At 38.7% G+C, this 27510-nt stretch overlaps 1 protein-coding gene and 1 pseudogene across 1 annotated transcript in view; one reads left to right on the forward strand and one right to left on the reverse strand.

The window, feature by feature from the left end:
* Positions 1–1350: 1350 nt before the first annotated feature.
* Positions 1351–3925, reverse strand: LOC136358536 (kinesin-like protein KIF11; annotated as a pseudogene).
* Positions 3926–4916: 991 nt separating this feature from the next.
* KLHL32 (kelch like family member 32) overlaps positions 4917–27510 on the forward strand; it is a 121047-nt gene continuing 98453 nt past the window's right edge. Inside the window, exon 1 of the mRNA XM_066315160.1 lies at positions 4917–5078. The gene's annotated coding sequence lies outside the window, so the exon portion shown is untranslated. The remainder of the gene's footprint in view (positions 5079–27510) is intronic.

Consider the following 27510-nt stretch of genomic DNA (forward strand, 5'->3'; position numbering starts at 1 on the left):
TCAAAATAGTGGTGCTGGGTATACATTCAGATGTAACTCGGAAATGCGTGTGTTTATCTGGCTGATTTTCAGAACATTGAGATAACATGCACCAGCAGGTTTATGTTCAGCTTTGCAAATCAGGAAGAGCATTGTAAGAGGAAATGGTGGGTTAAGTACAGATGAGTTGTAAAAAACCTCTGAACAGAAAGTTTACACAAACATTGATTGCACATGATCAGAGATTGCTTTAACTTGTGACTATGTGGGGAACTCATCACCATAAGATGAGAATCTTGCAAACCCATAATGGAATCTGAACTGCAGAAATTTTCAGTATGGATAGCTGAGTGATATATGATCCTGACACAGTGACTGTTAATCATTGTAGATGTTATCCAAAAACTAGAAGGAAAGAATGTGGCTGGAACCCCAAGACACTGCAGTGTCCATAGAGATTCCAGGAACAGAAATTTTGTATTTACTTTTCTTCGTAGTATCTGAAGGTGTAACACAAAATTCTGTATTTATGTTTGAAAGCAGTCTCAGTTTTAAGTTCAAGCCAGCTGTACCCTGAGGCTGAAACATGGCCATGTTTTGGCAGCAGGGAAGACTGCCATATGTTGCAGTGATAAAAAAATTACACTGATGCCAATCTCTGAAGTCAGTCTCCTAAAAAATATATAAGGGAGCATATTTGTGGCAATATAATCTTTTAGAGAGAGAAAAAGAGCTTGACAAGCCTTTGTTTAAGGATATTTTTTCTGTCTCTTTAATAGTAAATGCTGCAAGTCATAATTCATTGTTGTTCTTGAGAGAAGTTGTATATAATACCTAAATCCATTGCATCTCTCCCTTGCACAGAATTGCTTGCTGTCTAGCTCCTAGCTTTCAATTTCCATAGGACAATTCTATTTGTTGAATAAGTTCTCACTTATTGATTGGCTTTTAGTGAGCACAAACTGGAAATCGATTAGAAGACCTTTTCTTTAGGAGTCATTCAGGCAGGCCTCTAAGTGAGAGCAGGGATGTGGAGACCCTGAACCCAGCTGACAGCACCATGACATACTCTTTCCGTTATGGTCAATATAGGCCATTGGTTAGTAGCTCTCATGGGTGAACTCCAATGCTTTTAAAATTGGCAATTAGATTGTTTTAACCCCAGCACTATGTCAAGGATCTTTGAAGACAACTGTTTGTATTCTTGATATGCATATAACAAAATGTGTTGTAGGATATATTCTTACAGTGTGTTAGCTCCAAACTGCATCTACTGCAACCTTTATGCAGAGCAAATATCCAGAAAAAATACGTATGTCAATCATAAACCTTCTGTTCCCTACTGCAAACACTGAAGCTGCTGAAAGACTGTTATGTATCAATAAAGCTGACTATCTGAGCAGTTTTAAATTCCCTCCATTTACCAGTATCCTGAGTTTCATTTTTTAGATTGCTAAGAAGTTGCTGAGAATAGACTATGAATTCCATCAGCTTCTTCTTATATGTCCCTGAAACATTTACCCATAAAAGGCCATTTATATCCTTGAGCTTTTGAAAAAAGTTATCCAGAGATGCAGTAAATTTGTTTTGAAACAGAAGTTTTACTACTGATTAGGTGAATAGTTTCTGGATAAATATCTTCTTGCCCAGCAGTGATGGTAGTATTTAAACTTGCATTTTTTGACAGTATACAAGCTAGAGTTCTTCTGTATCTCCTGTGCCAATAGGCTCAGCTGGCTTCGACGTGAGGACACTAATTCATTTGCATCCTTTGTATATACACACTTTTCCATTTCTACTCCTGAATTCCCACAGTACTTTGCATCTGAGAAAAAACACTGGCTGTTTCTATAATTTTTTCAGAGTGAGACAGAGATCTCCTAAGAAGATACTGTTTTTTATGGCTCTCCATCTCATCAACCAGAAGATTTCCTTATGTTATTCCGAAACAAACAGTTTAGTTCCAGGACAATTTCTACCATAGCTTTCAAGATATTTAATGCTCCTCCTGATCCAGTTATTTGCTTCTCAGTCAACTTGAATGGCTCAGCTTTACTAGCAAATGGCAGTCCTATTTTGTACCACATTTTTCAGGCACTTGAGAAAGTTCAGTGGTTGGCAATTTTTAACAGAGGTAAAAGACCCTCATGCAACCAATGCAAATATGTTATCTGCTGAACGGCTAATAGATAGGAGGACACATAAAATATGCAATAAATATTTCAGACAGTTCTCACTAACTGAATCTTGTATTTATTGACCAGAACATTAATTTCTCCTACAAATCTATTTGGATGATAGCACTGTGTTGATCAACAGCTCTCTTACGATACAGTTTTGCATAGAAACCTGATTTATACTAATAGTACTGACCAAATGGCTAGCTGTGCCATGAAGTTTTTGTGTATTCAGAACTGAAACCGTATATTCTTTCTCAGCTAGAGGAACCTTGGTTTCTTGCAGATCTGTCTGTGCTTCCTTTCAGTTATTTCTCCTTGAATTGCAGATGTGTTTTCACTGTTTCACTGTTTGTATTAATTGTGAATGGTTTAGTGATTGTTTTCTCTACTTTTCCATGGTGCTCATTATCTCAATATACTCTGTAACTTGTTCTTCCCAAACTGTCAGCTTTCCTTTAAGGACTACATGAATTTTCAGTGAAAATATAGATTCCGTTTTCTCTTGTGCAGCAGTGAGGTCTCCTTTCAGGTGCTTAATCTCTTCAGTATCTTCCTCAATAACATCTCCTTTTGGCAGCTGCTGGTTGACTTAAGGTTTCATCATGTTCTTTGCTCTGTGAACAGACTCCACTGTACTTTGTTTGCCCTTGGGATTTATAGATGTGGGAGAAACTGGCTATTACTGATGTTCTTTGTTGTTTGTCTGAGAATCTTGAAGTACCTTCTTAGGATGCCCTGTGTCTTCTTCCAGAAGAACAGCAGTAACTCTCATGGATCAGAATAGATTACTTGGTATTTCCAGCATCATAAACTCTTCTATCAACTGCCCCAAACTGAAGTGTTTTTGCCTCATGCAAGTTTATATTCCCAGTTCTAACAAGCTCTTGTTCATCTGCTCGAGTTGCTTTCATACAAATGGTAAAGGAAAAACAGCAGGATCAAATGGAATATGCATTCATGTAAGTAGCTGCAATAGTTCTTTTTGCTTAATCTTTTTCCAAGATTTGGTACATTTCATTTTTGTTGTGTTCAGGTATTTCTTCTGAGCCTTTCACATCTACGTGTGTCTTGTGTATGGGATCATCAAACATCTGCAGAGCTGGGAATTTCTCTAGAGTTGGGAATAGGAGTAAGATAATAAAGATCTTCATTATATATTTCCAGAATAGAGAAATTAAAAAAAAAAATCATTGTCAATCTCTATGACTTTTTCTAATATTTAATATGATGTATTGCCACTCCTTTCAGTGGTGTCCAGCAACAGGACAAGGAGCAGTGACCATAAACCAAAACACAAGAAGTTCCACCTCAACACGAGGAAGAACTTTACACTGAAGGTGGCAGAGCCCTGGAAGAGGCTGCCTAGGGAGGTCAGTGCCTCTCTGGAGACATTCAAAATGTAATCAAGACGTAATCAAGAAAAGGTACTGTAACCATAACAGTTTTGTGTTGCACACAGATTAACTGGTTCTGATGAAGCACTGGCCTTGTCTTAATGCCTCTGTTTTGTTACAAAGATGGGCCTCTGCCTGGTATTGCACTGCAGAACTATCAAGCTGCTTGACCCTTGACTTGGGGAAGCTTTGCATTTCTACCCGAAACATTCCATATACTGCATCTGGTGCGCTTTCTGAACTAACTTTTCAGTTGTTACTGAAAAGTTAGTTACTTTGCAGATGAGGAATTTGGGTATTTCTAGATACCTTTCACAAACACCTTACAACAGAATAACTCATCTCCCAGTAGGCTAAACTGAAGGCCCACATGCTGTAAAAGTGTCTTAAGGAATTGTCATCTGAAAAAGATTTGAACTCCTCTGATGTGGCCTGTATATAAAATTTAATATGGAGGTATGCTGGAGATGGATGCAGAAATTTTTGGGATCTACTGTTTCTGTATTAACTTCACAGATCAGAAAACAGAAACTAAACTCTAAAAAAATCCAGTAGCAAGATGAAAACTGCTCAAAAGTAGAGATGATCTGTGCATTCTTGAAATAGAACTTTCTCCTATATATTAAAGCACGTTCCAGTCTTGCTGATTATGAATGGATCACTAATCATTACATTTATTTTTTTTTAATTCTCCTGAATGTTCTTCACAACCATGGCATCAGTTAGAGGGTGCAGGAAGAAAAGTTCCCACTACTTCTCAGTTTCATGTGGTGAGGGTGAAAAAACAGCGCTGTTTTTGAGCCTCACTGCAGAGATGGGTCCTGTGTCCCTGCAAAGATGGCATTTGCAAAAATACACAATGTATACAGCACTTGTATCCCAGGCAGATGTTCCTCATCACTTTCGCAAATAAGATTTTTTCAAAGTCACATTAAACACCATAACAGGATGATAAAGCAGTGATGCCTTACTATCCTAGGATGTAGTGTTCTCCTGACCCTGCAAAGACCTCATCCTTTCCAGCCGTATCTCTTGTACTAAAATTCTCCTTCTCAAATGCCCCCCTGATCCCGCCGTCCCCGTGGTTATCCCGGCTCGCAGGTGCTCTGCCTACAAACTTAGCGCTACTTCAAGGGCTCGCTCAACCAGGCCGCCTCCCCCCAGCGCTCCCGCAGGGCCGTGGCCCCGGCGGGCGGGCAGCGTGGCGGCCTCGCCTCCCGGGGGCACCGCGGGCTGCGGCGGCGGCCCTCCACGGCCCCGGGAGCCCCCGACACCCGGGGCCGGGATCCCGCGGCCCGACCCGCCTCCTCCGGCAGGTGCGGCCCTCCCGGGCCGCCGCTGCGCACTGGGCGGGGCGGGGAAGCTCCTCCTGCTCGGGCACCGGAGCGGCACAGCCGGGACGGCGGCTCTGCGGCGCGGGAGCTGCTAGCCCGCGGCTCGTCCCCGCGCTGCCGTCGGAGCGGCGCGGAGCGGGGCGGAGAGGCGGCGCCGCCAGCGCCGTGCGCGGCCCCGGCACCTGCCCGAGGTGAGCGAGCGGCCGGGCCCGAGGCGGCGCCGCGCCGCCCGTGTTACCTAACCGGGACCGGGGCGGGGGGCGGCCGCCGGTCGTGCCCCGCGGCCCCGGCCGCTCAGCAGCGCTGCGGCGGGGAACGGGGGCTCTGATGGGGAGGAGGTGGGGGCGAGGGCGAGTGTCCGCGTTGCCAGGGAGACGGGTCAAGCGGCAGCTCCAGCGGCCGGGGCGCCCCCGGGCACCGAGCAGCGCTCCCGCCGGCCCTCGGCTCGGCGTAGGAGGCGGCGGGGATCGGCGGTGGGGGGAGGATGAGCCCGAGCCCGGGGTGGCTCCGGGGCGCCGTGAGTCCCGCTGCCCGCGGGGTTATGCGGGGACGTGCTCCAGGTGCTCGGCTGGCGGCGGCTCCGTGAAACATGGCTCTGCCATGGGCGCTGCGGGGCGGCTCGGTACTTCGTGCGCGCTGCGCTCCCGCGTACCAGGACTCGAAGCTCCTCGTCTGACTGACAAAAACAAGCTTTCGCTCCTCTCCGGCGTTTAAATATGCGAGAGCTCAGAGCTGCTCAGAGCTGCAAATGATCCAGGCGCCCTGATTGCTGGAACATTGCATCTACAGCCCTCGCCGTTGAAAAGGTGCTGCTCAGGTGGTTGTAGCCGATGGTGAGGAAAGATCTGGTCCCCGGCACGAAATTTCCCGTGTGTTCGATCCGGAGCAATTCTAGGGAAGAAGCGCGGGTCTCTGCCATGCCGCAGGTTGCAGATGGCTCCTTGCTGCCGCTCTCCCAGGCCATCGGTGCGGGCTGGATTCCGCTCGTGGAGCGAGCGCGGCTTGTCTGAGCGGGCTCTGGCGGAGTCGGAGTGACAGCTGATCCATAGCTGCCACACCGCACACTGGGAAGCGGCGTGCTTGGCACCAGACACCGCAATAAAATGTGAAAGAAATGGAATTATGGTTGAAATCTTACCACGGGGAAATAAACTGCAGACGTTGATCGTAGCAAATAGTGTGGCTACAGTTTTTAAAGCTTGTAATGAATTTTTTCCTATTTTGTAGGGCTAGGAAAATATCTTACAAACGTTTCAAAAGCGAGTTGGGGTTAGTCTTATTTGAGTAAATGTTCATGGCAGCATTTGTTCAGTCGTGAAAAGATCAGGAGCAGACCCAGAGGCCACAATCCTGTTAACTGTAGCACATAGGGTAAAGGATTACTGTAGCTCTGCCAATTCCTTTTGATTCTGGGGTCTGCCTCCATGAAGCAGTTGGCAGGAGCAAGACCGCTGAGGAGTGTTCAATTCTTTAGAGTTTTTATCAGAAAACCGTATTTGTTATTTAAGTAGATCCTACAGAAATCGAGTGATGTGCTGAATAAGTAATACAGTTACCACAGATGCTTAAAAAGCCACCCATATGTAGCTACTCAGTCACATATCTTTGTGTTATTCAAGTTTACAGATGATTACAGAGAATTTTTTTCTTTACTTTGAAAGTACTCCAGAAAAACTCCTTTAATCTTTTGTCTGTTTTTCAGACTGTGAATAATTTGACAGCATCTGTAAAGCACTTTACAGTTATTATGTACCTAGGTGTGGGTATTCTCAGAAACTGTTAGAGAATAATATGCTCTTGGTTAGTAGGACACTAAAAATAATGCAGTTGTACCAATCAACATCTCTTAAGCACAAGATTTTAAATTTTTTTTTTGGTGCCTGCAGTGTTTATAAAAATATTGTGTTTTATTATACATACAAGCAACAATGTATGCCTGTATAGGCATACATAGAGAAAATATGTATTTGGGCAGCTATTGAATTGGCAGATGGGGAAGGATTGTACTCCTAATATCTCAAGGGAGAAAGAAGTTGCCTTGGGGTTTCTTTGAAAATGATCCAGTTAGATTGGCAGGTATACCTCTGATTCGATTCCAAGCAAGAGAAAACGCTGTTAGGGAAGGGAATTTTAATATGGAAATGGAAGTGTTGTTTATTTAACACTTTGTAGCTCAGAATGAACCACACAGAAGATGAGATTAACCACTATTTTTACTGTCAGAAAACAATTGGATTTCTTAAAAGTAAAGATGACCATGCAGAAATTTAATTTATGGATATATTTTTATGAAAGCGAGCTTGGAAATGATTGAACAAATAGTGTTGAATCTTGCCTTGGACAAGAAACATGAGATTCCTATGGATCTTCTGGTGGAGTTGCAATCTTTCTTCAGTCTTGTCTTCTCTTTAAGACAGGCCATGAACAACTGTGTTTAAGTTGGCTACTTCTGTTGAAAAGTCTGCATATTGCTAATCATGTAAGTGAATTTGACTCAGGATTTGGATTTGAACATGCAAAGAAATTTGAACAGCATCAAGAGAGGTGGTTTTGGCTTTTTCCTCTTTTTTTATTAAGGGGAGTAATAACTTTTGATTTTACAGTAAGATGTATGGTTAGAAGATCAGTAGCAGATGGCAATTTATGCTTGCATGGGTCATTTCTTCAGTGGGCACTTACAAAGTAAAGTGCAGTTTGAACAGAGAAAATGCTGTGCTCATTAAAAAAATTACATTTTTGTTGTCTATTTTTGATACAGAATGTCTTTCTTTTGCCTGAGAAGTAAGAAACTGATGATCAGCTTCTACAAAGCAGTAAAAAGGAATGTATTTAATAAGAAATTCATGGCACTGCTGTGGTGGTTTTGATTGATTCTCCTGACTGGAATATGAGTAAATTTATGGCCAAGAATGACAGTAGTATAATGCCACACTAGCATGGGGAAGTGATGATTATAAATTGAACTAGAAGTCAGAATTGGATTAAGTAAAAAATGAAATTAATTTAATCACTTGTATGAGAACAGATGACAGTTATTGGGAAAAACTAGCCAAACAAAAATATCATGCAGTGTAATAATACTTACCTACAGCAACCACATATTTGTCTCATTTTAATTCATTTATTGAAAAAAAAAGTTATCCTTCATTTTTCTCATTCATTTAAGACTTTCATATGATGCTTGCCAGAGTGTTCTCTGCTCTTAGGACTTCAATTACTCTGATTACCCTGATTGCAGGAAGTGGAGGGAATCTTGTGTTTGAATTTTTGTATCTCTCTTCTTTGGAGATAGAGGCTAAAAATGGCAAAAGGCTAAAAATGACAACATATTCCTAGGAAATCACTGAATTTTTAAAAACCTAATTTTTCATTTTTTGACAGTTTATTCCCCACACAAAACATCCCAGAACTACTGTCATACTATAATATGATTATCTAGTAGAAGCAGTATATCCCCTCAAATTTCTTGAATTATCTGATGCTTGAACTTAGTAATGAAAGACAGGATCCTTGACATAGTGATTTCTAAACCCTCTCTTCTTTGTGTTCTGATTTAGATGGCTTTTTGACCACTTAGGAAATAAAAATGAGGTCTGCTGCTCTGACACTCAGTGTGCAGACTACATTGCATGACTGCGTACTTGTACATGGGATGCTTTAATTTCCAAGAGATTTTTGGAATTTTACTATCAAATTCTGATTGCTGAAAATAAGTAAATAATAGAAACCTTTCACAGGGTCTTGTAATTGTTTTATGGTTTGGTTTTGATTTTTTTAAAATTTTGTCTCATGTGTGGGTTTTTACCCCTGACTGAATTTTGGGCTTTGAACAGTTAGAATCTTCAAATTGAGAAAAAACACACTTAGGAGACTATTTTTCAAGGGGCATTCCTGCTAAGCCTGAAAAAATTTCGGGGACTAAAGGCCACTCTGGGAGATAGTTTCAAGAGATGGAAATGAAGCAATCATGTTGGAGTTTGACAGTCTAAACTGAGAGACCAGGAGAGCTTTGAAACTCCTGGTTCTGTGTGTTCCCATGTGGACCAGCCACCCTGAATCTGCCTTTATAAAAAAAGGAAATGTCTAATGTTGGCAGAAAGGGGCTGCAGCAGGTTCTGGGCAGGCACTAGTCTGTGTTCTAGATTGTAGAAAAAAGTTTTGTCAAGATTTATCCAATGTGTGTTTTAATTGCACTTTTAACTATAGAAAAGTTTGGACTAAGCTAAGATTCAACACTGAAGTCCATTGCCAAGCTTGTGTGGACCTGCAGTGTTCATCTTCCTTTCTGGGGCAGGAGTCTTGTGCAGACAAGGTTCCTGAATTAGGAAACTTTTTGTGCTCCTTGCTGCTAGTGGCATGAAGTCACTCAGGGCAGATAGCTGCTGGAAACTGGGACAGTACCATGGGGCTTTATGCACCCACGTAAACTGCTAGATCTTTGAAATACAGCTCTCCTTGAAACAAGAAGGTTGCTGCTTCAGAAAGTGACATTCCAGTAGTGAATGCTGTGCAGGTTCCACTCACACACATGCTGGTTGGAAGCTGTTGACCTTGATATTGACAGTTGGATATTTCCCTGTGATAAGAAAACAGTGAAATATGTAAACCATTATGAGTAAAATAAAACAGAGGCATCAGAACATCAATAATACTTGAGAATGCATGTTTTTTTTCCTCTGAGTTAGGTGACTACTCTCAACAGTTACATAAGTTAAGAATTTGTTCTGCCAAAATTTCCATAGCAATATGCTGTGGCAGTTTAGAAGAGCTTTAATTGTAGGGAATGAGCTCTGTAGGGGGATACATATTGTAAATATTTTGATTTGTCAGTACGTGAAGGTTAAGGTTGTTTTGAAGAGTGTCTTTTTCTACAACCATCTGTCTGTTTTTCCTGACAGGAACGATACATATGGTGGTTATATTTGACAGTATAGATGTTGTAATGTTGGAAATGTTGGAAAAATTTACTTTTGTGTTTTTCCTGAATGCTGTGATTGTTTAGGATAGATCTTAGGATCATGGATTTTTCCGCTCAGTAGTCTAAACTCTTCAATTTTTTTAACCCCTTGTGCCTCCAGAATAGCCTTTTATTCTAGTCTTCAGTAAGAAACCAGTTGGAAAAAATTCTCAGCATCACTAGTTTGGATTACAGGGGGGTTTTGTTTTGAAGGTATCATATCTCAGAGTGATTGAGGTCCATTTCTGCCCTGCTGATAAGGCTTGATTCCTATCCTGTATGTTCTGTTGCAGTTTTTTTTATGTGATTGCTTAAGTGAAAACAGCATTGCGTAGATTAATAACAAATTTTGAAGAAGATGTGAGCAAGCTTATGGCCTTATTATGTCTGAAACATTTTCCATCAGATTTCACTTCAGGTCAAATAAAGTAAAAAGGCTACTGCCCTTTGTAAGCTAAACTGTATCTCTACCTGGCCTATCAAGAATGAACAGATAAAAACCTGTGGTTGAAGAAATGTCATCAGGACATGTGTACTTTTCAGATTTATTTTTGAAATTTTCTAAAATTTGTCTTAATGTCTTTTTCCCTAACAGCTACATTTATAAGACAGTGTCTTTAATAATATTTTCCTGATCTAATACAGATTTTAAAATTATGTCTCTAAAGCAATAAGAAGAACACTCTCCCTTTGAGGGGATACATCTTCTGTGGTTTTTGCCTTTTCTCTGTTAGTTTTGAAAGCTCCCTTTCAGTCAGTGACCTATATTTTAGTTGCATAAAACAACAACAAAAAAAGAAAGAACTTGAGGTGATATTTTCAGAACAGAATTGGGACTTTGACTTTAGTGAACTGTGGAGATCAAAACAGAGGTCTCAAGAACAAGGCTAAACTGAAGTTCTGCCTTCTTGTGGGGACAAAGTACCTGTTTTGTGAGTTTGGTGTATTCCTTAGCCAAACTTCATTTTTTTCACTTTTTCCTGTTCTGTTTCCCTAGAAAACTCAGACAAACAAACAGGAAGGGAGCAGAACTCCTATCTTGGAGGGCCTTAGTGCATCAGCACCGCAGAGTGCACTGGAGAGTGTGCCATGCCCCTGCTGCTCTGGGCTTCCCATCCTCGGTGAGGTTACATTAAAGTACACTGGGGATTTCTTGCGGTCTGTGGTGACCTTTGCATATAAATGCTGTGTTTGCTTGTAGGGAAAGTGTGTAGGAAATAGAATGATGGCAATGCAAGTGAAGTCTTGTCGGTTTGCATTTCATCTATGTGGCTCCATCATCCAGACACACTCATGGAATTGCAGAAACTTAGATGTTGGCTCAATGTTAATAGAAGAATTAGATGTGCATTGCTTGCTTACTTACGAGGATAACTATGAATAGAGGTGAAACAGAAGTAGGAATTCAGTATTAGAGAGCAAGTCAAACTCCAAAATGTTTTGGTAGCTAGGGCTGGCTACCTAATACAGGAGGAAACTCTCCTGGACAGGTGTGACTTAAGTATATATTCAGTTTGAATTATGCTCTCTCTCTCCTCTCTCCTCTCTTCTCCTCCTTTTTTTTTTTTTCCCTTTTTATTTCTTTTATTAGTTTTGTTCAATTTCTTTAAGACCTTTTGATCAGGTCCATCAGGCATAATGGCATCAGGTTCCATGCTTCATATCTATGGATGTAAATGACAGCAGATGAGAACAAGTCATACACAGAATTAGAGAAGTATATATTCCTTGTAGCTGTTCACATTTCCCCAGGATTCCCAATCTACTGCAGCGCAACTCTACCTTAAAGGCTAGAAAGCTGCTAGACAGGCTGTTTGAATTTACTGTCATTGCTAAGTAAAACTAACTCTTGCACTATGGAGTTGCATTGATTTTTAGTGGTGTTGCTGGGTAGGTGAAGAGAATTAAGACTCTAGTAGCAGAACCTTGTCAGTAGCAATTTGTAGCAGTTTAACACATAAATACCTCCAGCTTTCCACCTCCTTCTGCACATAATGCAGAGCTGGAGTAGAACAAGTGCCTGCATTTTGTCTGGCGGTAGGCTCTGTTGTGGGATGTCAGTACAGGTTTGTACCATGACACCAGTGGCAACAGAAGTGTCACCTGTGCTCTGGGGCAATAAGATATGGCAGAACATGGGGCATACAGGGGAAGGGGAGTCAAAACATCTTCAGTGGCATAGGTTGATTCTGTGAATTACACATTATGTTTCTACATTTTGTCCTGTCACTGGCTTGTGTACTTTGAGTGTTGAAAATTGTTGTTGGAAACCCAAGGAGTGAATTTTCATAGGCTGTGTGTTTTGTTCCTGATATATTTATTCTTTGGCCCAGAGGAAGATTACCAAGTAGCCCATAGCAAGTGTGATCACCAAGTAGCCCATAGCACACCAGATCAAGCCTGAACGCCTCAAAGGAAGAAAAAAAAAAAAAAAGTGGTAATATAGCTACAGGGATCTAAAGATATAAGAGAGAAGAGTGAGGATTTGTTCTTGTTTGGGGTTTTGCTGGTGGGTTTTTTGTTTGTTTGTTTTGTTTTGTTGTTTGTTTTTTTTTCTGAGCTGGTTGGTATAGTCTGTGGGAGGAAAGAAAAAAGTGTGAACAGAAGTGTTTCTTTTGCTTAGACCTGAAGAAAGCACGTAAGTCTAAATACTTGTCCATTCTTTTTCTAATTCAACTTCTGCTCCTAATTAAAGACCAGAGATTAAAAAATCTTTAATATCTAAATTTTAGGTATTTTTCCTTGGAACAGCAGCTTTTCTCCAAGTAAAGAAAAGTTGTGTCCTCATACTAAGGAGGTCTAGGGAATGGTTGAAGAAAATCAAGCTGTAAATTCCAAACCTTCTATCTGAAGGGGAAAAAAACCCCTATCTGTTGTCAACTATGGTTATTTTCCATCTGTTTATCTCTGTTACACACATTTGAAAACTGTCAGAAGAACCAGACTTTATCAGAAAATTCCATCTAACGGGTTTATGACACCTTATGCATCTTGTTTTGACACGAAATGTTCTGCAGCTGTACTGGCTTGAGGTACTCCTGATCCCTCTGCCCTCCTGCTGCAGCTTGTTGCTCATGTTTTGCTGACATCACCATTTATGGAGGGTATTGGGGATTGGATCACCAGCATGTCCCTTAGAGCTTTAAGAAAAAATAAAAAACTCCCCCTAAAAATTAAAAAGCAGCCCCACAGAAGTCTCTATTAGACTCTTAAACCAGGTCAGGCAAAAGAAGGAACTGTAGAGGCCAGCAGTGCTGCTGAACTTGTACCCATTCTATCTTGAAAGAAGAGAAAGTTGCTTTAACCTGTGATGAATATCTACAGACTAGAGAAAGGCATGTGGACTGTGTTTAGTTTTCTTTCATATAGTCGGGGGTAAAAGGTGTTAAAACAGTGGGTTTATTTAGCAATTTCTGGCACTGATTTGTAGTAAGCAAATGTTTACACTGCAGCTTGCCATAAATAAACAGAAGGGTGTTTGGAAACCCTGACCAGCTTTTGTGTAGGAGAGAGCAGTCATAACAAACTGGTTCTGTGAGAAACTGAAAACAAATAAAAGATGGGCTGTTATTCATGGTTTGCAAAGGCAGAAGAGACTGTGAACAAAAGCAGCAAGTAATTTTCAAATACTGAAAAACATTGTTTGTGAACCTGGGATAAATTTCAGTAACATTTCATGTTCTCCTGTTTTCAGTCTTTAGAAAATCTAAAGAAAAGAGGGGCTAATGATTTTAACCGACTCCAGCCTCAGAGAGGGGTGAAAATCTTCAACTGCATTCAGTACTGCTGTGAGTCTTTTGTGTCTCTCCAAGTTATTTCCAAGAACATTTGATACCTGTTTTTGAGTGTTAACAATCTTGCAGTCACTTAAAATGCTGTAATTAGCTAAAGAAAAGAATTCTTTCAAAATTCCCCTTACAAACCTTTTACTACAAGGAAAGCTCTTATTTTAGTACTTGATGAAATTATTACCTACTACAGGGAAGTTATTTGCCTTATTATTTTGTGTTCTTGGGACTTTTTGAGTGTAACATTATGGTAGGTAGTGATAGGTAAGCAATAGAGCATTTCCAGTTGCATAGCTGAAGGGTCGATTTATGGGTTTTTTTCAAGTAGTTGTTAAATGGTACCAAACCCCCACATCAACATTCTGTTTTTATTTTATACTGACACATAGTTTTTGTGATTGAGTAATGTCCAAGTAGCTGATAACTCATATTGACTTCTTTTCAACTTTTTGTGTGGTTTTCATGCAACCACAGTGGTATACCAAAGTATATCTAGCCTTAAGAGATAGACTAGACTCAGACTAGAAATGGAGCTGATGAAATGGCAATAAAAATTATGGCTAAGGCTGACCCTTCTTCTTAGTTATTCCCTGTGTGGAGTGGAAATGTGTCTTCAGCAATCTTGAGGTCTTCACAGAGAATCTCTTGGTTGTAGGATTCCACTGGAATCAGGTAGGCAGGGAAATTGTATTAATAGCTCAAATATCTTTGTGACCATGATGGTGGGAAAAAGAAATTTGTTTTACAGAAGAGATGAAACCTTCCATACAAACTGCCATTAGGGCATACAAATTGACTGTGCTGTGTAGAGATACCCACTTAGCTCTGAACAAATTAGCAAAATATGTAGGAACACTATTTGTGGTGTAGTATTTTGTGTGAATAAAGTGTTGAGAAATTACTTGTAAGTCTGCAGGTCTCTGCATTGGGCTCTATTGAATGCAGGTGAGGTGGTGATCCCTTGGGGACTGCAGGTCAGTAAATTCCAGTCCACATTCAGAAATTTTATCCTTTCTCTCTGTGAGAAATAGGCTTCAAAGATCACACTTACATGGTAATATGTTGGGGAAACTTGAGTCCTAATAGTATTGCTGCATTGGATTTAGATTCATCTTTGAGAATGTTTATATTGCCAGTAGCACTTACTAGAGGAATTTCATAAATAGCTTTTAGTTCTAACTAATGTGCAGATTGTGCTCTTTCTCTCCTGAAAATGGGTGGCAAGAGCTCTTATTTGAGTATTTTGAAATTGGTATAAATACAGAGGTAAAAACTTGCATTTGTTTTTCAAATGTAACCAAGAGTTAGCCTGAGAGCAAGCTAGTGGTGAAGCCAGTCCCAGTGGTGATGCAAGAGCTTCTATATTATCAGTGACTGGCAACACTCAGATCTGCAAGTTAAAGTGCTTGCAAGGGAGGGAGAGATCTTTCAGACTTTATCTATTTAATTATTTATTGGAGATCAGTTATCTCCTGATTAAATGGGGGTGACTGTAGTGTTGAATAACTAAGGTAGATGAATAAACCTGGCCAAAGTAGTCCTACAGTTCTTGGCTGCATTAGGCATCTTACTCCAAAGGTGGAAAAGAAGCAGTGAATGTGTGCTTAAAGTGCTGGATCATGTACAATACAATGGCTCAGTTCCTTGGCAAGGTGAGGAGCAGTCTGTCCTCTGCAAATTCTGATTCAAATCCAACTTCTTGTGTGTGCCATTTGGTAAAGGGAAATCAAGCACAATTTAATTATCCTCTTAGTCCTTGGATGTATCTGCAGTATCCTTGGGCTTGGCCATTGGAGGGTATGAGTGGATGCTTCAGGCCTTCTTTATGCCAGTCAGCATTTTTTGGGCCAGCCTGTCTCTGTTCCCAGCTCAAGACACTGATGGATAGCTTCTACTTGTTATATCATTGAATGGCTTTTAATCTTAGCATTGTCATTCTCAAGCATTCAAAGTCTAAAAGTCAGTTCCCATACATCAGTAATCACATTAATTCAGACATTCCCCAGTAGGAGTCATAAGCCTGGTGTTAGATTATGTTTTCAAGCTTCTCTCAGTAATCTTCAACCTTATAAACTTTATCCTTTTTTGTGAGGTGAGAGCTTCAGGTACAGTTTTATTCCAGGAGATACATTTGGTGACAGGGAAGGAAACCACCACAACTGGTTTATTTTAGCTATTTTGTACCTTAAAATGTGTTTATCTTCTGATCATGGCTTACCTGTGATTGCAACAAAACTATTCTCTAGTGTTAGAGCCTGAGTTAGCATTTTCCTTCCTAAATCAGTCTGTGTCTAATTTTGATTTAGGAATTCAGTTGATTTTAGGGATCCTGCTGTCCCATTGATTCTTCTAGAGGTGTACTAACAGCGATGTGTTTAAATTTTATTATTTGCTCTAGTCCAAATATTTGCTCTAGTCCAAAGCAACCTAGATAGCTTCCATGTGGGTTAAAGTCTGAGAATCTAAACTAATGAAAAAGTAGCTGAGGTAAAAATAATGTAGAAGTGTTCTGATACAGCATATAAATCAGAATAATACAGTAAAATACAGTAATACAGATTTCTCCAGAGCAAGTTAACTTCTTAAAATTTTGCAAATACAGTAAAATACAGTAATACAGATTTCTCCAGAGCAAGTTAACTTCTTAAAATTTTGCAAATTGTCTAGTATAAAATAACATTGTTTCATTGGACATAGGCAGTTTAATTTTATCACCGTTCTTTTTTGGAGTTGGTTGTCCCTTTTATGTCAGCAAATGTTGCTTTTGCTTGTTTAAAAGTTCATAGCAGCGGGAATCAAATGCTTTACTCTCAAACAAGAGTGATTATTAAGAAGTTAATCTCTGATCCTGCTGCTACTAGAAATATTTAATGTCTTTTAAATAATTAAAAATGCTAATGTGAGATCTTGTAGATAGATAAAGTGCACAGTTAAAGCAATTAACAATATAACATCTAGTCAAATGAATTGTTTGATGAAAGTTCTCTTCCACTACCAAAACTGAAGTGAATCCCCTCCACCAACCTATGTAATACAAGCTTGATAACTCTATGCTCTCCTGGATCTTTCAATTTTAGTTAGAGCTTTGACTTCTTTGAGTACTTTAATAATATTTTTAGGAGTTAAGGGGCTGTTTTGGCCTTACACGCATCCATGAAGAAGAGATTTGGAGGAAGAAATCTCTTCAGGTCTCTCTTGCAGAGTTTTGTTGCTACTATATCCAGGAAAATTTTCATTGTTTTCTGGGATATAGTAGTAACAATAATAGGCCACTGTTGTCTGTTAGGCAATTCATAGTTTCCTTTCATTTTGATTTTTTTCTCTACCCGGAGGTGCAGTTGTGATAGAAATGTCCACTGTGGTCTCTAGGGGCAGTGTCTTTCCCAGACCTCATAGTTAGCAGAATTATCTTTCAAGAAGGCTTCTTAGTGTGACTCAGTCCTGATATATTCTAATTTGTTGCCTTAACTTTTGATTATCAGAAGCATTGCATTTAAAAGCAAAAAATTCAGTATTGTTGGAAACTTATTCAGGGTGCTTCAAAGTGCTTGGATGTCTTTTGGTTGATGGTCATCTATTGGAAAACTTTGAAAATACTGTCACTGAAACTTAGTTAAAGAAAATAAATTCTTTTTTCTTTGTTAGGAGTCATTCAGGGCTCAACTTACTCTCTGGAATAAGAATGTCTAGTGCCACTTGAGATACTGATCCACAAGGGTCCTAGGTCATCTTTTTCATCTCCCCAGGAAGATTGCTTAGATACTCTACAAGGTCTGAAATAGCAGTAAATTTCTGTATTTTTTCAACTGAATCCAAGACTTAATTTAGTTTAATTGAAAAAAAAATTAAAGTGCATGCATGTATTTCTTACAAAGTATTATTTTTGTTTATTAAGTGAAATAATCATCAAACTTCATATGAATGGTAGTTGCACTTGCATTGCTACCAAGTTTTCCTATCCTAAAAAAAAGAAAAGGAAAAACTACTTTCTTATGACGAAACAAGTGTTTAGTGCTACAGTACATTTGGTTTAGATTGGTATCATTTCTAGACAGGAGTTAAAAGGATTCCTAGGCAGTTCCAATAAATGGAAAAGACTGGAACTCATAAATGTGCCCTACTGGGACACCTAACAAAGATGTGGAGGCATGTGTATTTGCTATGGTTTTGATAGAATTTCCCACTTTTGCCCCTTCTGTTTCCTTTTATGAGATAAAATGTCTTCAAGGAAATTGGAATGCGGAATAAATAGGTCATATGGGACTAATATGCTCTTGCATGCTTGCAGTATAGTCTTGCATTCATAGTCTTCTCAGCTGTACCACAGAGAATCACACAAAGCACAGAATTGTCTAGGTTGGAAAGGACTTCTTGACATAATTTAGTCAAAGCCCCCTGTTTAAGCAGGGTCAGCTAGATCACATTGTCCAGGATGGTGTCTAGACGTGTTTTGAACATCTCTAAGAATGAAGACTGCACAAGCTCTCTGGGCAATCTGTTCTGATGTTTAATGATTCTTCACAGTAAATAGCATTTTCTAGTGTTCAACAGGAATTCCACGTCTGTCAATTTATGCCTATAAATTATAGAAGAAACAGTTTTTAAACTTGAATTATAAGTAGCTATTTGTAGCACTTAGTGGTTTTTAACAAGGTAATTGTTGCCCTTAAAAGTAAAAAAATAAATGTTATTTTAGAAACAAGGAAACAAATGTTTACCCCCCCCCCCCCCCCCCGGCTTAGCTTTCTCAAATATGGTGGGATTCTAGTGACTGACATTCAATTCACAAAGTTCATTTAGGCATGTAGGTCTGTCCACAAATCATCTGATGTTTGGTTCTAGGAGCAGTATTCACAAACTCTAGAGTCTTGCTGAGCTTACCAGTTTAATGTCTGGGTAGAAAAACAGACTCAACAAGCTGCAAGTTGCTTGCATGTATATAGAGGGAAGAACAAGATGTCACTTTAACTGATAGAAAAAGAATCAAAAAGTATACAAGTTTTAAATTCTTCACTTCTGCAAGTAAGCACCTAACTGTAGCCTTACACAGTCTTTCATAGGTGCCCTTGGGAATTTAAACAGAAGCTTGTTTAAAAAAAGGTTTTGCTTTTCTTTTGAAATTCAGCTTCTGGGGTTTTTTTATGGTTTTGTTTTGGTTTTTTTCATTTGTTTAAATAATCTGAGAAGTATTGATGCAGCATTTGCCTAAAAATGGATCTGAGTTTGTCTTTAAATCTGTGTGTACCTGAAGGATTTAAAGTATGAATTCTTGGATTGTCTCTGAAAAGCAGAGAATAGAGCACATTCAAATTCGATGTTTCCAAACAAAAACTTACATATTTCTCCATTAACCTATTTGATAGAACTTAATTAGAGTGATTATTTTGCTTTAGTAGAAAGTATTTCCTTAAACTGAGTTTCTCAAGACATGTTGTCAAAATTATGATTCACTACAAATATATCATGTGCATCTGCACTGTGAGTTTTTTTTTTAGACTGTATTTCCTGTCACCTCCCCTCCCTACCAGGTATGTCCCTTCTGCTCTGAGAGGAATTTTTATTTGTTGTATTGACGCTGGATTTTAATGACAGTGGTCAACATCAGAATGTTTTCTAGGTAGCTGGTCTAGAGCACTGAATAAAGTCTGTGTTAGAAATGGAACATGTGTTGAGTAAAGAATGAGAGAAAAAAGGAGATCTCCTATTTCAGTAAAATACTGTAGTATGAAATCTAGGTTCTGGATAAACCATTGAAGAAAAGGAATCCACTAACTCTATTATCAGCTTGGGCAGGGCATTCAGCTGTTTTCCAGCACAACAGGTCAGGTGTCCTGATGTTTTCCCTCATGTTCCCAGCAGATATGTGAATGACAGCTTCCTCTGTAGTAGGAGCTATACCATTCCCAACTGTCCTAATGCTTCAAAACCTCACACTTTAGCAGACTGTACTCACAGGGAGCAGGGAGAAGGCCACAGTTCCCTAAGCAAATCTGCCCATTGAGATCCCACTTGAGTTGACAGCATTTTTCTTTCTAGTGGTTTGGTCCAGGTCTGGTTTGTACAGTCCCATGTGTATAGCAAAGGTCCTGCAGAATTTTGTGTAAAAGATCCATCTGACATCTTCAGTGCCACTTTGCCTATCTCAGACCTGGCTTATCTATGTATTTGTCTAGCTAGGCTTGTTAAGGTTATAGAGGTAGCAGCGGCTGTGTAAACATGTTTCTGTTGGTGAACATAAGAAATCATAGTCTTACAGTAACAAAATATGTACATGACGGAAACTCTATTTTTCCTAAAATATAAGTGGTTTTTTTTGTTTGTTTTTTTTTGTTTTAATTATGCAGAAGGCACTGTAAAATAGAGAAAAGTGCTATCTCTCTTCCACTGCTTCTCACCCAGAAACAGAATTTGTCTGTAGGTCTTATTTATTCTGGTCATCTAATCAATTTTGATTTTCTCTTTCAATCTAGATTTCTTTAATGTATAAATCAAACATATCTTTTCAGTAAAGAAGTGTTTCAATTGATCTGAGTTTGTTGTAAGGAAAAGGTCTAAATTAGATGGATTTACTTCAGAGCTCTAGCTAACCTCAGGTCTTGTCACTCCTACTTAAACTTTTAAGTCAATTGTGAAAAGCTACATGTAGAAATTCCTTTTATATTTATAGCACCTTAACGCTAAACACTAATACAGGCATCCCAGTAATATGGGAGTTTCTGCTGGAATGGCATTAACTAGGCTTTTAGAAGTTTTGATGCAATTTAAGTGTAGAAAAAGGGCCCTAAGGGAGTTCAAACATTCACTTTTTAAGGAGTGATGGAATTAGGAATACCTGTGCCTTTTCTTGTAGTAAAGTGATTGTAAGGGACTTCAGTTTTGATATTGGAGCACATAGCTTTTTGCCTTTTTTAACGTTCTTAGTTTCATGAGTATGTAACCCTTTGACACTTTTTCAAAGGTAAACTAAAAAAATCTTGAAGAGCTGTACCAGCTGAATGAGCAGCATGATTGGAATCATTAGCACTAAGATCAACTAAACTGTCAGGAATTATTCACTATAATCTATCACAGTCAGCAGAAGGTGAAAGCAAATGTTCTGCAGCTGTTTCTCCATTAAAAAAAAGGTATAAAACTTGGTGATCTTGCTTTCTAGTCTAAAATCTAGATGGAATGGGCTTTAACAGACATTTATTTTAATTGTTTTCTTCTAAATCTGATGGTTTTGTCATACACGCATTTTAGCCCAGGATTTTCCCTGCCATTTTATCTTTGTCTTTCTTCTGTGTGCTTTCCCAGTCTGCTCTACTGAGCATTCAGTCTTCTTGTCCAGCAATTAGAATTATTCCTTGATGACCTTTGGCTTCTCTTCCTTTGCTTACACTGTAGAAAAATCCATGCTTTCTCATCTATTTTCCCAGATACTCATCTGATTTTAGTATTGTGTACTATTCCACTGTTTCCCCTTTCCCTTTGCAAAAGAGGAAACACAGAAAATAACTGTAGCTGGTCCTCATCACCAACCTCCTCCATTTTGCTTTTGTTTCCTTTTCGTACTTCTTTCCCGCTTGACATCTCCCTCTTGGCCTCATCAAAATGTGTGTTATTGTCAAGATGAATGACACTCTGCCCAATTTGCTTAAAGCTGTCAGAAATCTTTTGGTGCCTGTTTATCTTAACAGAAAGGTATTTGCAAATTTCTTCATTCTCTTACATTGAAGAGTGGAGGAATAGTGCATAAGCCAATTATGTGTCTGGTTCCAGGATCCTCAGTACAAGGAATGGGGACTTGTTAGAAAGTCCTGGGAAGGATCACAAAGATGCTCAGAGGGCTGGAGCACCTTTCCTGCATAGACAGGCTGAGACAGTTGGGATTGTTCTGCCTTGAGAACAGCTTGGAGCCTGGCCTCACAGGGGCCTTAAAGTAAGGGGCCTTATAAAAAGAAGAGAGACTGACTCACACGGACAGGTAATGATAGGACAAGGGGAATGGTTTTATAGGGTTTAGGTTAGATGCCAAGGAGCAATTCTTTATTCAGAGGGCAGAGAGGTACTAGAACAGGTTGCCCAGAGAAACTGTGGATGCTTCATTCCTGGAAGTGTTCAAGGCCAGGTTGAATGGGACTTTGAGCAACCTGGTCTAGAGGACCCTGCCTATGAGAGGCAGGGGGTCGGAACTAGATTGTCTTTAAGGGCTCTTCTAAGTCAATCCATTCTGTAATTATTTGATTCTATATGGGGTAAAATTGATAGAGATTTTAGTGATCTGTTACTCTATGACTTAAATATTTTTCCAAAATAGAAATATGGAGGTCAGTAACCTGTAGCAGCGTTTTGATTTTTATGGAACTGCTGTGTAGTTGTACTTTTATGTACAGACTTTTTTTCCCTCTGATTCCTGGCATTGAAAGCACCCACTGGACTCAGAGCAAGAATTTTACATTATTGTAATTATTCTGTAAGGGAGGGGAAACCCACTCTGAAATACTGTCACTGTCCTGGAGCCACAAGTTATATTGAGGTATAGTTCTGCCACCCTGTGGCTACTGAAGGCCATTCTTAGAAGGTATGTGTTTACTTAACTGCTGGTAGTCATAGTCTTTTAGGTCCATGAATGCTATTTCACAGAGAAAGTTAAGGGCTACTGCAGGTCTCATAGAGATGTATGAACTCTCTGTGATTTTATTGAAATATATAAATACTTGTTCACTGGAAATGCCATGTAGACATATAACTGATCACCTCAATTATGCAAGACTATACACTATTGAGAAATCATGCTTTTCTTAGTATTTTTATGTAGTTTTTTATGTCTCAGGCATAGATAGGAAAAGTTCCTGTGGCCCAATTGCCGAGATTATAGACTACAGTACTGTATATTCCTACCTGGTGTAAATAGCCTGTATGAAGATTTGAAATAGTTTCAAAAACAGGTTTATCTATTTTTGACTCTTAATACTCTGGAAAAGAATAATTATTGTGTTCAATAAAAGCATCTTGATGGTTGTGAAAGTTAAAAATATAAGGCTTATCTGAGTGATAAATTGACATAATTTCCAACCACACCTCGCTATTGCATGTCCCTTTCCATGTTTGTTTCTAGAGTTATCAGGAGAAATAATTATGATCTTTCTAGTCAAATTTCTGTTGTGTTTACTATAAAACATTCTGACTTGGTTTAGAGCCTTCCACATTTGTGGACCTATTAGAGCAGATCCAGAAGAGGGCCACAGAGATGGTCAGAAGGATGGATGGAGCACCTTTTCTATGAAGACAGGCTGAGAGCTGGGGCTGTTCAGCAATGAGAAGACAAAGCTCCAGGGAGACCTTCTAGCAGCCTTTCAATACCTAAATGGGGTTTGGAAGAAGGTGGGAGAGGGGCTTTTTACAAGAGCTTTTTACAAGAGCATGTAGTGACAGGACAAGGTACAAGGGGCTAAAGATTTTAAACCGCAAGAGAGCAGATTTAGTTTAAATTTTAGGAAGAAGTTCTTTACTCAGAAGGTGGTAAAGCACTGGAATTGGTTGCCCAGAGAAGTTCTGGTTGCCCCATGCCTGGAAGTGTTCAAGGCCAGGTTGGATGGGGCTCTGAGCAAACTGGTCTAGTGAATGGCATCGCTGTCCCTGGCAGGTGGTTGGGACCTAGATCTTTAATCTCTTCCAACCCAAAGCATTCTATGATTCTGCAACAAACATGACAAATTTCCTAAAAAAACCCCAAAACAAAACAAAAAACAAACAAACAAACAAAACCCAAACACCCCCCCCCCAAAAAAAAAACCCCAAAAACAAACACAAAAAACCCCCCAAGAAGTTTAGACTTGAAGAACAGGGTTTTCTTGTTTTTTTAATCCTATGAAAATGCAAATCAAATTCCAAAATAATATGCAATTACAAACTATTAAAGTTGCCCTATCTTTTATTTCCTTTTTATAGGGTCTGCAGGAAAAATCTTGGAAGCATATTTTTGCAAAGTAACAAAGATTTTGGGTTATGCCAGCAGCAGAATGCCTTAAAACTGACCAGAGACCTTTTGACTTGTCCCTTATAACAACCATGAATTCAATGTATGGATTAGATACTTCTTTTGGAGAGTGCTTTGCATATTTGTTGCCTAACTTTCAGAAAGATGAGAAAATAAATTTGCAGAAAAATAGAATAGTTTGGGTTGGAAGGGACCCTCAAAGGTCGTCTAGTCCAGTCCCTTATCATGAGCTGAGATTTCATCAATGAGATCAGGATCAAGTTGTAATACTGTTCTCCCAACCATAATAAATGAATCTGCTGTAAGTTATGTCCTGCTCCTTTTAGCAGGTGATGCATTAGATCATAGCAATGATGAGTGCTCTGAAAAGCTAAGATAATAGCGCACAAAGATATGTTGCTACACTTGTATAAAACTGTTACCTTTTTTCGAATGAAATATGTGAAACTGTGTGCACGCATTCTGGAAGCAAACGTTGTCTTCAAAATCATCAAACTTCATCTGTGTAGTTTCCAGTTGAGTTACATGATTGTTTATGACTGGAATGCAACAACCTCTTTCTCAGGTGGTAGTTTAGGTAAAATGTGCCTTAAGTTACACAAATGACCACGAACCTGGCTGTTTAATTTGTCTGAATGTGTATTCAGAAAAAATTCTCCAAATGCTGATATATTGAGATATGTAGAAGACTCTACACAGAAGATAAAAAAACCCCATAAAGATCTTGTTCTACTCATGTAGCCTTTAGCCCTTCATTTTATAGTTTAATTTTATATTTTTGTGGTTTAAGATCTTAATTATTCCATGAAGTCAGATGGTAATTTGGTAGTAATAGAAAATAAACCTCATTATAAACCTATAGCTGATGGCCTGAAGATAGCAATGACCTTTCTAGTCTCACAAGAAAATAGTTTGTAAGTAATTAGAAGAGTTTGAATTTTTTTGTGGTTTAATTTTATATTTACTTTGCTGAATTTTTTCTTGAGATGTTTTGGCTGACTTCTGTTTTCCCAAACAAATCCAGGTTTTCAATTTTTTTATTCCCTTAATGTTGTAATTTGCATTAAATCTAAGGGGCTTTTTTTCAGTATTTTGAAAGCTTTTTCTTAAAAGTAACTGTACTGAAGTGCTAAATTAGTTGAGCAACTTGTGTTTGAGCTTAGTAGTGGTTTCAGTGACAACATTGGGTGGTGGCAGGGGTTTTCTCATATTGTCATTCTTGAACATTTTTTATGGAATGAGAAAAATCAGTTCTCAAAGATCTCAATGAAACAAGGCAAAAGTGTTCTCCCAGGCATGTGGGAAAAGTGTGTTAATCTACTCTGCAGGGCAGGTTTGCAGTCAAACTTAAAAACACTGTTTCCAAGTGTTTTCTTTTTGACAAATCAATTTGGCAGAGATGTGATTATAAGAAAGTGGAAGATAATGTTGTCCTTTATTTTCTGTGAATAGTAAACCCATAGTTTTGTTTCTGAAGAGACTCTTACTTTGAGAGAAGGTGAAGTACAGCTTAAAAGGATGATTTATTCTGACTTACTAAAACCACAGGCAAAAACAGAGGCTCCTGTGAATAAGGATCCAAGCTAGAACAGAAAATTGCCATGGGTAAATCTTAATGGTCTAGTTCTGTATCCATGACAGCCTCTGTCAAGATGTGCTATGATGCCATTCTGGAATGAAATTAATATACTGTACTTCTGTTAGCTTTTAAATGTTGTATTATCTTTTTTAATAAAGACCGGATTTGAACCAGATATTTGGAGCTGTCAAAGTGAAAATACCATTTCATTGCATACAAATTCTTTATCTTCATGACTCATCCAGTTGGTTCATAGCGTTACTTTTTTGCAAGAAAGATCCCTTCAGTTTGTCCATGTGTCTAACATGAAGTGGTGTGGATTTAAGTGGAAATGTTTTTTCAATACTTAAAGTGCACACTTGGAAAAGGAGTGATTTGAGGGAAAGAAGATAATTAACTAAAGATAACTCCTTGAAAATGCAAAATATCTTTTAAATTATTTATATATTCAGTATTTTTAGTCTTTTTAACCAGTTCTTGAGCATGTGATTTTTGATAAATTTCTCTGTAGGCTAGTTTGGTACACAGCAAATTTAACATAAGTAATGTTGACTTACTGTTTTCTGACATAACAACAGTCATAATTAAGAATGTTAATAAATATATCTAAATGAACTATTGTTATCTGAAAAGGTATGTCATCTGTACTCAGAGAAATGAAAAAAAAGACCATGTTTAATGTGAAGTTTTATGAATCAACAGCTTTTTATGGTTACTGACAAGTGAAATGAAGTTTAGGAATGTAACTAAAGGCTACCTATGTGAAATGAGATTAAAATTAAATACTCAGGGTTTGGATACATGGTTTGGATGAGTTAAAATTAATTATTTGAAATATATTTTTGATAAGCAGTTTTAAGTAATATGGGAATAGATAAATAAGTGGCTTTCCCAATTCAAAGTAAAAATTTAAAGGAGAAATTAAAGGGCTTTTCATACACTGCAGGACTTAAAGCAGTACATAACTAATGCAGTGCCATTCACTGAAGTTTAGTGGTAAACAGAAGATCACAGCAAGTTTATTTGTGTTGAACTGGGTGAAAGCTGTCTTATGCAGTACCAATGTAAAGGACTCTACAGTTCCTGAAGTCTCACTGCATCCTGTATTAAGAGATGAGTAACAGAGATCTCCCCAGAGAGGCGAGCCAGTCTCCTGTCACTCTGTGAGTGGCTCTGGAGCAACAGGGGCTGTTGTGAGGAGTGAAGCAGTGGCTACTTGAAGGCATCCCCAGGGGTTCTTGGCTCTTCTACCTCCCTCCAAATGTGGATCATCACAAGAGCCGAGATTGCATCTGGCTGCAGTGAAGATTTATGTATGTTGGCTGCCTGGATCTCAGTGAGCAGTTTGTAAGATATTTAGCTCAAATTTTGTGTTGCAGCTTTTCACTGTTAAGCTATTTTCTGTGTGTGGGGAAAAAGGCACCAAATACTCTGTAATTTTCTACCCTGTCTTTTAAAGGAGTTCTGATCCTGACCACGTTTGCAAGAGAGCATCTCTAGTCTACAAAAGCGTCTTTTAGTATCCCTTGAATATTGTGTTACTCTGAACTCTTTGAAGTTTTAGTTGCCTTGTGTTTCACTTTGATTTTTCTCACTTTTTTATTTGTCAGTCTTGCCAAGTATCTGAGAAGGGCAGAGTCTCACCTGTCCCACCACAGTACAGTGTGTTACCTAGAACCATGAAGGCAGTCAAGTGGGGTTTTTCTGACTCCTACATAGGTAATAGAACTCTTGCTGTCCCCTAAACCTAGACTGGGGCCCAGTGGCATAGTTAAGTAACTCCTGCCTAAGAAGTAATTACTTTGGTAAAGAAGACAGTACAAGCTTTTTGTCAAATGCTATTTTATTTTTATATTAAGAACACATTAAAAATCAAGATTTTTAAATAATTTCATTTTTGATCTAACAAATTAATGCTTATATCATGTTATGAAGTGAGTTCTCACTAAAGTTGATTGTAACTCAGTTATTATTTACTTAGAGCAAATGGGAAAATTTTTGATGAAACCACCAAGGTGGTAATTATTTTATATAAGCTTGAATTATGTAGAAAACCTGCATGTTTTCAGGCATTATTAATAGATTGTAATTTCCATTATGAATATACATTTATACATAGTTTTCAAGGAAAAGGAAGCGTAATTAGAGTGGAAAAAGATGTTTCTTAGGTACCCAGTATAAAATACAGGACCTGTTTATGCAACAGAGTAAGTTCTGTGATGATCTGGACTATGGTTTGAGCAACTCTGTAAAATCAGATATGTGAAGTAGAAAAAAAAAAGCTTGTTATTTCAAGGGGGAGGAAATAATGAATTTT

This window comes from Sylvia atricapilla, chromosome 3, assembly GCF_009819655.1.
Source record: "Sylvia atricapilla isolate bSylAtr1 chromosome 3, bSylAtr1.pri, whole genome shotgun sequence".
NCBI classification, from domain to species: domain Eukaryota; kingdom Metazoa; phylum Chordata; class Aves; order Passeriformes; family Sylviidae; genus Sylvia; species Sylvia atricapilla.